The 10,751-nt window shown below is 35.3% G+C and overlaps 1 non-coding gene across 1 annotated transcript; it reads right to left on the bottom strand.

Annotated features, from left to right (window-relative positions):
- Positions 1-884: 884 nt before the first annotated feature.
- Trnar-acg (transfer RNA arginine (anticodon ACG)) lies at positions 885-957 on the bottom strand. Its single transcript has one exon. It is a non-coding gene; the product is annotated as a tRNA-Arg (tRNA).
- Between the last annotated feature and the right edge of the window lie 9,794 nt (positions 958-10,751).

The following is a 10,751-nucleotide window of genomic DNA, read 5'->3' as shown; positions in this document are numbered from 1 at the left end:
GCTTAAATAATCATCAACTGACCGACTGTTTCACTGTGTCACAGCTTTTCAGTGCAGCTAGCATCCATTCCGGACAAGACAAGAGTTCAAACCTACAACCTTCAAGTATGGCGCTGTTGAATGCGTTTTGTATGCAATTTAAGGGATATATTTCCTCGGATATCATATCTTAGTAAATGTTTTGAATTTTTAATTTTTTTCTTTCCTTAAAGCAATGTTTTTCCTTATTTTCCTTTTTATTGCATCAACTTATGTGTGAATGTTTCTAATATTTTCCTGTCACTGATGATTTGTGCGATGGCAGCATTGGAATAGTTACAAAATAGAACACGCGCAAAAAACTTATGAAAAACTAAATGTCGTCTATGTATTACTAAAATAATTATGATTGTGAGATTGATTTTTGTAGCAACTGAAATAAAAATTTACAGTATATATATATATATATATATATATATATATATATATATATATATATATATATATATTTAAAAGGTAAATTTGAAAACTTTAAATGTCAGGAAAATGATAAAATCAATTTTTATTGACTTTTTATTGTTGTTTTGTTGTTGAAAGTCCAACAACAAAAAAGTAAATAAAAATGATTTTATCATTTTCCTGACATTTAAAGTTTTCAAATTTATTTTTTAAATTGTATTCAAAAGTAGCGGTTGTGCCGCGTCAGCGCACATAAGGCCGAGTCAAACACAAAATCGAATACACTCAACATCATTTTGCCATCAACACTTACCCTGTGAACTCGAAGTATGGGAAATTCCCATATGCACAAAACAAAATCACTGAAAAAAACAAAAACAAAAATACACTAATTAAGGGTAAGGATAATGAGTAAACGTTAGATAAAATGATGACTAAAAATATTACGAACTTGCCAGGATTCGAACCTGGAATCTTCTGATCCGTAGTCAGACGCGTTATCCATTGCGCCACAAGTCCCATCTGTAGGCTAAAGATGCTACCACGAGTACATACAGACAGTACCAAATTCCGTTGACGTGGGCAGGTAACTTTTTCGACAATTGCACGAAACGGTAAAAAAAAAAACAACCCTTATTTCGTGTTTTTTTGTGTGATTCAGCGTTGTTCGTTACGAACCATATATAGATAAGGGCAATCTAGGGACTCATACCTTTCAGAGAAAAAATAATTTTTCAATTCGGTGCATCCGGTCAAATGTTTTATCGGCATATATATATATATATATATATATATATATATATATATATATATATATATATATATATATATATATATATATATATATATATATACACACACATATAAATAAATAAATAAATAAATTTTATTAAAAGTACCTGTTTACAATGCCTCCCCACGGGACAGATTTAGACACCAGGGTCGTTTTTTAACGCGGAGAAAAGGTACAAACATAAAAATTGTCTCAGTCGTGAAGGATTTCTCCTCCACTGAAAGAGAACGAGAAATGGAAGTGCCGCATCTGAAGAACAGATACACCACTTTGATCTTGGCCAAAAAAAAAGTAGAGATAAATGTCTTCTAAAAGGACTTAATACCTTGATGAGGCTATTTTTAGCGAAATATTTAACTTACAACAACAACAACAACAACAACAACAACAACAACAACAACAACAACAACAACAACAACAACAACAACAACAACAACAAACATAAATAAAAATGCTTTTATCATTTTCCTGACATTCAAAGTCTTGTACTTCTCCATTGTTGTTCTCGTGTCTGACTTCACATTATTATTTCTATCTATCTATCTATCTATCTATCTATCTATCTATCTATCTATCTATCTATCTATCTATCTATCTATCTATCTATCCACCCATCTCTGTGTGTGTATATATATGTATGCATGTCTATATACATATGCATGTACATATAAATATGCATTTATAGAAAAGTATGCATATATATACTTATATATTAACATACGTATATAATACATATACATACATACATATATATATATATATATATATATATATAATATACATATACATTTACATATGTATTATAAATAAACACGCACACACATATATAAATATACATATATGAATATACATAGCACATATGTGTGTGTATATACATATATACATATGCATATGTATATGTACCTATTTACTATGCCTCCCCACGGGACAGAGTTAGACACCAGGGTCGTTTTTTAACGTGAAGAAAAGGTACAAAAATAAAAATTGTCTCAGTCGTGAAGGATTTCTCCTCCACCGAAAGAGAACAAGAAATAGAAGTGCAGCATCTGAAGAACAGATACTACACTTTGATCTTGTCCCGAAGGCCAAGCCCACAATATGTACATTCGAATGTTTAATAAATAAAATAAATTTATAAATATACATATACATATATATATATATATATGTAAATATATATGCATACATATATGCATATATATGTATATATAGATACGTACGTATGTGTGTGTATATGCGTGTGTGTATATGTGTGTGTATATGTGTGTGTATATTGTGTGCGTGTATGTGTGTGTATATTGTGTGCGTATATATGTGCGTGTGTGTATATATGTGTATCTGTGTGTGTATATGTGTGTTTGTATGTATGTGTGTGTGTGTGTGTGTGTGTGTGTGTGTGTGTGTGTGTGTGTGTGTGTGTGTGTGTGTGTGTGTGGTAACCAGCACTTGAGCGAAATAAAAAACACTTTTATTACAGTCATCATCTACACTTGAGTGTTTGGTCATAAAATACCATTTTTATAAACTGACCCCATCGCTTATTAAGACATTCAGAATCTGTTATTTTACGACACCCCGGCTTCCATATTTAGCGAAACGTCAAAATGAAGATAAAAACAGATCATTGCTACATCATTTGCAAGACAAGTATTCAAATAAATAGGAGTGTACACCCTCTATCAAAAATCATGCAAAAATTTTACAGTGTTCGTACGAAGATTTATATTTATATCAAATAACGCCTCCATCGGTGAAGTTAAAAACGGAGAAATAAGAAATAAAACGTCTCGAAATGAAACGTTTATAAAAAGAAAGTAGGCAAACGTATAAATCGGTAAAGTCAAGCAAAAAGCAAAAATCTTAATATGGAAATAGATTGAAGGCGAGGTGTTGTCTGACTTGCTAGTTGCTTTCTCAGTTCTCCTAAATGCCCGGAATGGATTCACATAAAAATAGCGAGTATAAATCTAGTCAGAAAATAAAACCACACACACATTCACTCTATTTCTATAATGAGGCGTGTTCATTCTTTCTTTCGTAAATTCGTTCTTTTTATATTTGTATAAAATGAAGAACATGCAGGTTTCGTATTAAAAATTATCATTAATTTGCATATGCATTACATTTTTTTAGTCTGTGTGTGTGTCTGTCTGTCTTGCCTTTTCTCGGAAACAGCCGAGTAGATCTTGGTTTAAAATTTGTATCGATCTTTGTTATTATATTTGTTTCATATGCAAGTAAGGATTGATAGGGATTGATAGGTATTAGTATTTAATGCAAGAATGAGCCCAACTTTAACCATTTCAAACATAAAGCACGCATTCTAAGTCAACGCGCCATAACTTTTGCCCGTTTATAACAAGATTTCAATTCTTGGAACCAATCTACTCGAATAGAAAGCTGTATTACAACGAGTAATCAAAACAGCGAATCGATGAAGATCACCAGACTAACGAGTCAAACGAAACAAGGAGTAGATAAGGCAGTTCTGAATAACGGCCTTAGGGCAAAGATCACAATGTAGTATCTGTTCTAATGCGATACTTCACCTTTTCTGTCCTCAGTTAGCGGAGAAAAAATCCTTCATGACTGAGACAATTTGATTTTTTGTTCAAAATAGACTTCGTAGCCTCGTAGGAGATTCCTTTTCTCCTCCTTGCAACCTCTATCTCACAGAAGAGATGTTGCGAGTTTGTCTCTGATGTATCGTTATTTTCATGGAAAGTGTTCGACTGAGCTTCAATCTATGGTCCCCCCCTCGCCAAACTTTCACAAGAAACACTCGTCTAGCTGTAAACACTATCAATAATTCCCCCCACTCTTTATCTGTGCCTAAACCTAAATGTAGATTCCATGAACAAAGCTTCTTTCTTAGAACTGCACGCCTGTGGAATTGTCTTCCGTTTTCCTGCTTCCCGGCTGACTACAATATGGTTGTCTTCAAGTCTAACGTAAATAAGTTCTTGATGAGCCGTTCCATATAAGTTATCAAATTTACCAAATTTTCATTACTAATGATTACTGTACACTCTTTAACCCTTATCCTTGAGTGGCCTCTTGGCCTTGATAATGTAGTAATGCCTATGTAAAAAAAAATATATATATATATCCAGAGTGCCCCTTTTTTGGGAGCTGGATGTTCCCCCACATTAAAAACCGACCTTGTGTTTAACTCTGCCCTCGTGGGGAGGCAAGTAAATAGGAACAAAAGGACATAATAGTGTTTATGGAAAATATTGAGACTAACAACATCTCGTCTGCGAGTGAGAGGTTGCACAGAAGAGAGAGAGAGAGAGAGAGAGAGAGAGAGAGAGAGAGAGAGAGAGAGAGTGGAGACAAATTACAGATATGTTTTTTGTACTTTTTCAAGAATCCTGAAACGAGACGAATATTCATGAGCACAAATATGGCAACATTGCTCTGTAGATGTGTAACGTGAGTGCGGATGTGGATGCATTCGAAATGACGTCAGAGGGGAAGAAAAAAATCTATGAATAGATGAAAAAAAAAAAGAACGATCACGAGAGATACGGGGATAACGTTCGCGATCACGTGCGTGGCCCTAAGGACGCTCGAGAAGGCGATCACGTGAGAGACATCACAGCGGCAAAGAGAGAATGATGAAATAGATGTTGTTGCTGCAAAAAAAAAAAATAAAAATAAAATAAAATAACAAGTATGTTGTAATTATTTCCTATTCTTTGTCTTGGTCTCCTTTGCGACTGAAACTGGACACAATGTGTTGGGTCTCGGACAACGTTACGGATAGCAGATTTGTAGAGATAGAGAATAGGACTGAAAAAGTGTTTAGAGTCATAGAGAGAACCGACTTTACAAGAAACTGAAAGAGCAATGGATCTAATATAAGAATTCCAAGAAATATTTGATGAAAAAAAAACCAAAAAAAAAAAAAAAAAAAAACTAAGAAGTTTCATAGTCTATTTCTCTTCAAGAGCAAAGTCATCCATGAAAATCTTAGCAAGAAAAGAGGCACGCATACGATTGAAAGACATGAGGTTAGTCTTCCTACGTTTGAAAGCAGTTATTTGTTGTATACTTGTTTTGCTATTTTTTCGTTGTTAACTATAATACACTTTTGTCATTATTCTTATAGCTTTATAAGCAGAACTATTCCTTGAAAGACACTAATCTGTCATCGATTATACTTCCCAGTAAAGCTAGCGTCCATTTACATAGCTAGTAGCTTACAACGCGTTCACAAATAGTCACCCATCTATGTGCTGAATAGGTTACTCATTGCTTAACTTTTGTGAACTGATGGGAACCGGCTTCTAAGCAATATGTAGTTGTTTGATTGTCGAGTGGATAGAGATAGACGCTCGGTATTCACAAATGGTCACTCATCTATATGTTATCTCAGTTCATTTGGAAGAATCGATTTGTCAACAGTTTTAGTTTTTTGTTAGTCAATCGGAGAGTGATAGACGCCTGGTATTTACAAATGGTCACCCATATAAGGGCTAACTAGGCCTATCATTGCTTAACTTTAGTCATGCGATGGGAACCGGTTTGTCAACAGTTTGTAATTGTTTGATTGTCAAGTTGAGAAGGACAGACGTTTGACGGGAGGCGTAGAGGTAAGTGGATAGAATAAAAAAATAAATAAAAATAAAAAAATGAAATAAAAGAAAACATGTCTGATTTCCGATTACCTATCAGTTGAAAGTCATTCTTCACCCATTGCAATCTTGCTTGTCCCACCCCCAGTCCTTGTCGAGGACTGGGGGTGGGCAAGCGAGATGGCAATGTCCTTAACTAGCATGCTAGTGTCTGGATGACGAGATAGAGATAGAGATAGATAGAGATAGATAGAGATAGATAGATAGATAGAGAGAGAGAGAGAGAGAGAGAGAGAGAGAGAGAGAGAGAGAGAGAGAGAGAGAGAGAGAGATGAACTTCCTATTGTCACTAAATGTCTTTCACCTTCCCAGATTCGACTCACGCATTCTTTTTGTGCTTAACTCTTGTATTTTCTCTCTGGCGCCGGTCAAATGTCGACCCCCAACTTCTTTATCCGCTTTACGTAGCAACGGTACTCGTTCATCTACAGTTTTTCCATCCGCACCAACAACAGAGTGGGTCATTGCTGAGATAACTTGTTCCCAGTCGACTGAGGTAGTTGTTAGTCTCTGCAGTTCTAGGAGATCCACCATCCCAGGCCGTTGCTTCCTGTCTTTCGCGTGGAGTTAGTGTATTGCTTATTAGCCTGAGGCGCCATTATCAGCGAATACCGACGGAGCTGCTCAGACAATTTTTAAAAAGCCAGAGTTCAGCGCGGGCTTAATTCTCCTCATCCCCAACTTTGTGTCATAAATTTCCGTGTTAGGAAGGAAGCAATTAACAGCAACAGTACCCCATTTAAAATCATTATTGATTATTTCATTTTCAATTTTCTTATCTTGTTTTTGATGGGCATGGGGTATGCTACTGGATGCCACACATTCGCTATTTCAGATACCCCAGATAATAAGATGTTTTGGGGATTATAACAGTCCCTTTAAGAATAACTGTTTTTATTTTTCTTGCACTTGGTTCACCGGTTGTATTCATCAGGAATTTGTGGAAATTAATTTACATGAGCCTGATTACTCCCACGTTTACTGAAATTATGGAGATCTTCCTAAGATTCCAATTTCATTTTATACTTTTCTATTTTCGTCATTTTTTCCCTCTCAACTCTGTTTAAACCAGCATCATAACCGCCTTCAACTATGAATGTTAATTTTTCCCCTTGTCCCGTATAATGTTGTTTTCTAGGTATGTGATGTAGGGATTGTATAGTCATAGTTGACTATGTATTACTTATTTCCAACTGTTATAGACCTAGCGTCCTTCTAATAATAAATGGTTAAAAACGACGACTGAAAGAAAATGGGGAAAAGGAAGAGAGTTTGACAAAGACATGGAAGACAGAAAAAAGTAATCCTACGCGCGTGTCGGCGAAACGATCTTCTAAACTTACTCGCCGACTATATATAGTGGGACAGATTGCTGAAACAATCTTTCTCTTGGTGTATACAAACGCCAAAATTAGCACACAGGTGCGTCAGAAATCCATCTTTCAGAAAAGCACGTTAACAAACTTCAAAAATAAAATGGCCGCCATTTTTCAAGATGGCCGCCATCCATACCAGTACGAAACAGCATTTGCCCTAAATATTGTCAAAGTAATGACATTTTGATGATCTATACATCAAAATATATGTTTTTTGACACGAGGAATCGAATTCTGCAATCAAAATTTCAATATTATTAAGCGTTATATGGTGACAATTATATGAACATTGTTTTATGCTGATGACAATACGATCTCTGGTAGCACATCTAAGACTGTAAACGTCCAAGTTCTCTCCGATTCTCTCTCCTCTGAACTTGAGCAAGTGGTACAATGGTGAAAGAGATGCTTTGTTACTTTTAATGCATCTAAAACCAAACTTTTATCTTTACATTATCAGCGCTCTGATCCCCATCTGGCATCAATTGAAATGAATGGCTCTCGTCTTGGGGAGGCCTCATGCTTTGACAAGCTTTTGGGCTTGACATTTCCTCCTGATCTTAAATGGAATACATACATTAAATCCGTTGCCAAGGCCGCTGGAAAAATGGTGGGCTCTTCTATCGATCCAGTAGATATCTCACTTCTGATGCAATTCTCTATCTATATAAAACCAGGTACGTCTAAGGATTGAGTACTGCTGCCAAATCTGGGCAGGAGCTGCTAGAAAGGACTTGGCTTGCCTTGATAGAGTTCAAAATAGACTTCGTAGCCTCGTAGGAGATGTCCTTTTCTCTTCCCTGCAACCTCTTTCTCACAGAAGAGATGTTGCGAGTTTGTCTCTACTTTATCGTTATTTTATAGCAAGTGCTCGACTGAGCTCCAATCTATGGTACCCCCTCGCCAAACTTTCACAAGAAACACCCGTCTAGCAGAAAACACTATAATTTCCCCCACTCTATATTTGTGCCTAAACCTAAACGTGGATTCTATGAAAAAAGCTTCTTTCTTAGAACTGCACGTCTATAGAACTGTCTTCCGTTTTACTGCTTTCCAGCTGACTACAGTATGGTTGTCTTCAAGTCTAACGTAAACAAATTTTTGACGAACCGTTTCATATAAGTTAACAAATTTACCGAAGTTCTATTACTAACAATTACTATATTGTCCAATTGTCTACTGTATACTCTTTAACCCTTATCCTCGAGTAGCCTCTTGGCCTTGATAAGTGGTAATGATTATGCAAAAGAAAAAGTTACCGATGTGGGATCTCTAATATCTTGGATTATTATTCGTCCGGCCTGGCATGAATAACTTGCAAATAATTGAATTTAATTCAACGTTTGATGGTCTAAGCCGTATCATATCTCTCTGATGATATGAACCATTATTGAAAATTCATCGCTTAATATAGTTTTTTTCCATATATCCCTTATTTCAAACAATAAATTCTAAACTTGAATATATTTATATATCCACAGAATTTAATTATAATTCATATGCTTACGCAATCATCAGTATAGGAGGTGCCTATCGGGAGATTCCAACCCAACCCAGACGCTACCTTTGACTCTATTTGCTAAGCCGTCCCTACCAAACAATTGCCACGAGAATGAAGAGGATTAACAACCAATAGACGCCAGATTCGAGCAGATTCGAACAATCTAGAGTGTTCAAACGAGCGGAAGTCATGAACGTAATATAAACGCTAATTGACTTTTTGGTTTTTATTTCTCAGACAATGTTCACACTTTAGTGTTTTTAAAGGGGCTTGATAATCATAATTATATAATAATTATTAACTATACCTACAGACACTAATGTTTCATGCTTACGCAATCATCAGTGTCCTTTCTTGGACTATATTCTTGCTATGTATTATTGGTATAGTAAATCGCATTGTGTTACCAAACCCGTTGTTCGATTAATTATTCTATCTCACAATTATTATGCGCTTATACCGAAATCCACGATATAACAACGCTTCTTTCTCGTATATTTCCAATAATTTTTGCTACACTAGGTATGCAATTATGTTTTATAATGCTTTAATAATGTTATTACATTATTAAAGCATTATAAAACATAATTTACATATTCGCGTGTGTCACATTGTATAATAACCGTCTTCTAGCAGAACCTTACATATGGAAAGCAGGTGGATCACAGTTTCCACTTTTGTGTGGCACAATTTACGTTTATTGTCGCGGCAGAGATCACTCATTTTCTGAAAACATTGATCTTGGGCAGCCATTACTGTCTACTCTTGATCATAGTGAAGTGGATGACGGAATCAAAGAAATCGTTTTTTTTTTTTTTTAGACTATTAGTTTAATTATTCGACCTACTATTCTCATCTTAAATGATATTTGTACACCCTTTCGACCGATGGAACCTCCGATTTTTTTTTTCCAGATACACCTTTTCGAATTTGGTAACCATTGTGTCAAACTCAGGACCTTATAAGAAATTTCGGTACTGGTGCATATTATTAACCAGAAATATCTCAGCGTTCGTTCGACTTTGGCCGGAACACGACGTCAGCAACCGGATTATGCCGAGCGTCATCGATACAACGTTACGTAAAAAAAGAATAACAAAATGAATATATGTAAAATGTAGAAAAAACAAAACAAAACAAAACAAACAAAAACAAACAAACAAACAAACAAACAAACAAAAAAACGATCTACTATAATTTGGTGTTTTATTATTCATTTTTTTAAAAAAATAATAACTGTTAAGAGAAGGTTAGAAAAAGCAAGCACGTTTTTTTGTGAGCGGCGGGTGGGGTCACATAATTATAAAGAATGTTTTGTAAAAAGTTAAAAGCAAGTTTTTTTTTTGTTTTTATTATAACATCGTTGTAATTCGGGGTGCCACATTGTGATTGTCTGATCGGCGTGTTACGTCAGACAGTAGCTAAACCCGAGCTGTTGGTCGGCATAATTAGGCTGTTGACGCCATGTTCCGACCAAAACCGAGTGAACGCGGAGATACGTCTGATTCACACCATGCACCCGTACCGAAATTTCAGACTGAACCTTTTATTTAATCTATCGGGATAGCTTGTCCATGTGAGCCCGTGGCGCAACGGATAAATTTATAATAATTTTTAAATAACAGTTGTCTGACGGGTGCAAATTCAAACCATTACTACAGGTGATTATAAAAATAGTGTGAGATTTAATTTACACTTCTACTAGGTAATGGCTGATAGAACAAGAAAAATCTACCCTTGTTGAAGAGTTCAGTTCGAAAATTCGAAAAAAAAATCGGAGGTTCCATCGGTCGAAACGTTGAGGAAAATTGTCTGAATGATACAAATAATATGAATTGTTTGACCTCATTTTAAAACTTTCAAAACATAATCATAAAATATACTGGGATCATTTACATAATAATATTATTGGGAAGATATTGACCCCTGTTGCTTCTAAAGCTATGGATACAATAGCAACTCATGTTTCTATAATCGCATACAATTAATAGTTTAGAATATGT

The sequence above is a fragment of the Euprymna scolopes genome, chromosome 29 (assembly GCF_053919585.1).
Source record: "Euprymna scolopes isolate OS-2025 chromosome 29, ASM5391958v1, whole genome shotgun sequence".
Classification (NCBI taxonomy): domain Eukaryota; kingdom Metazoa; phylum Mollusca; class Cephalopoda; order Sepiida; family Sepiolidae; genus Euprymna; species Euprymna scolopes.
This window is presented reverse-complemented; position numbering and strand designations above follow the sequence as displayed.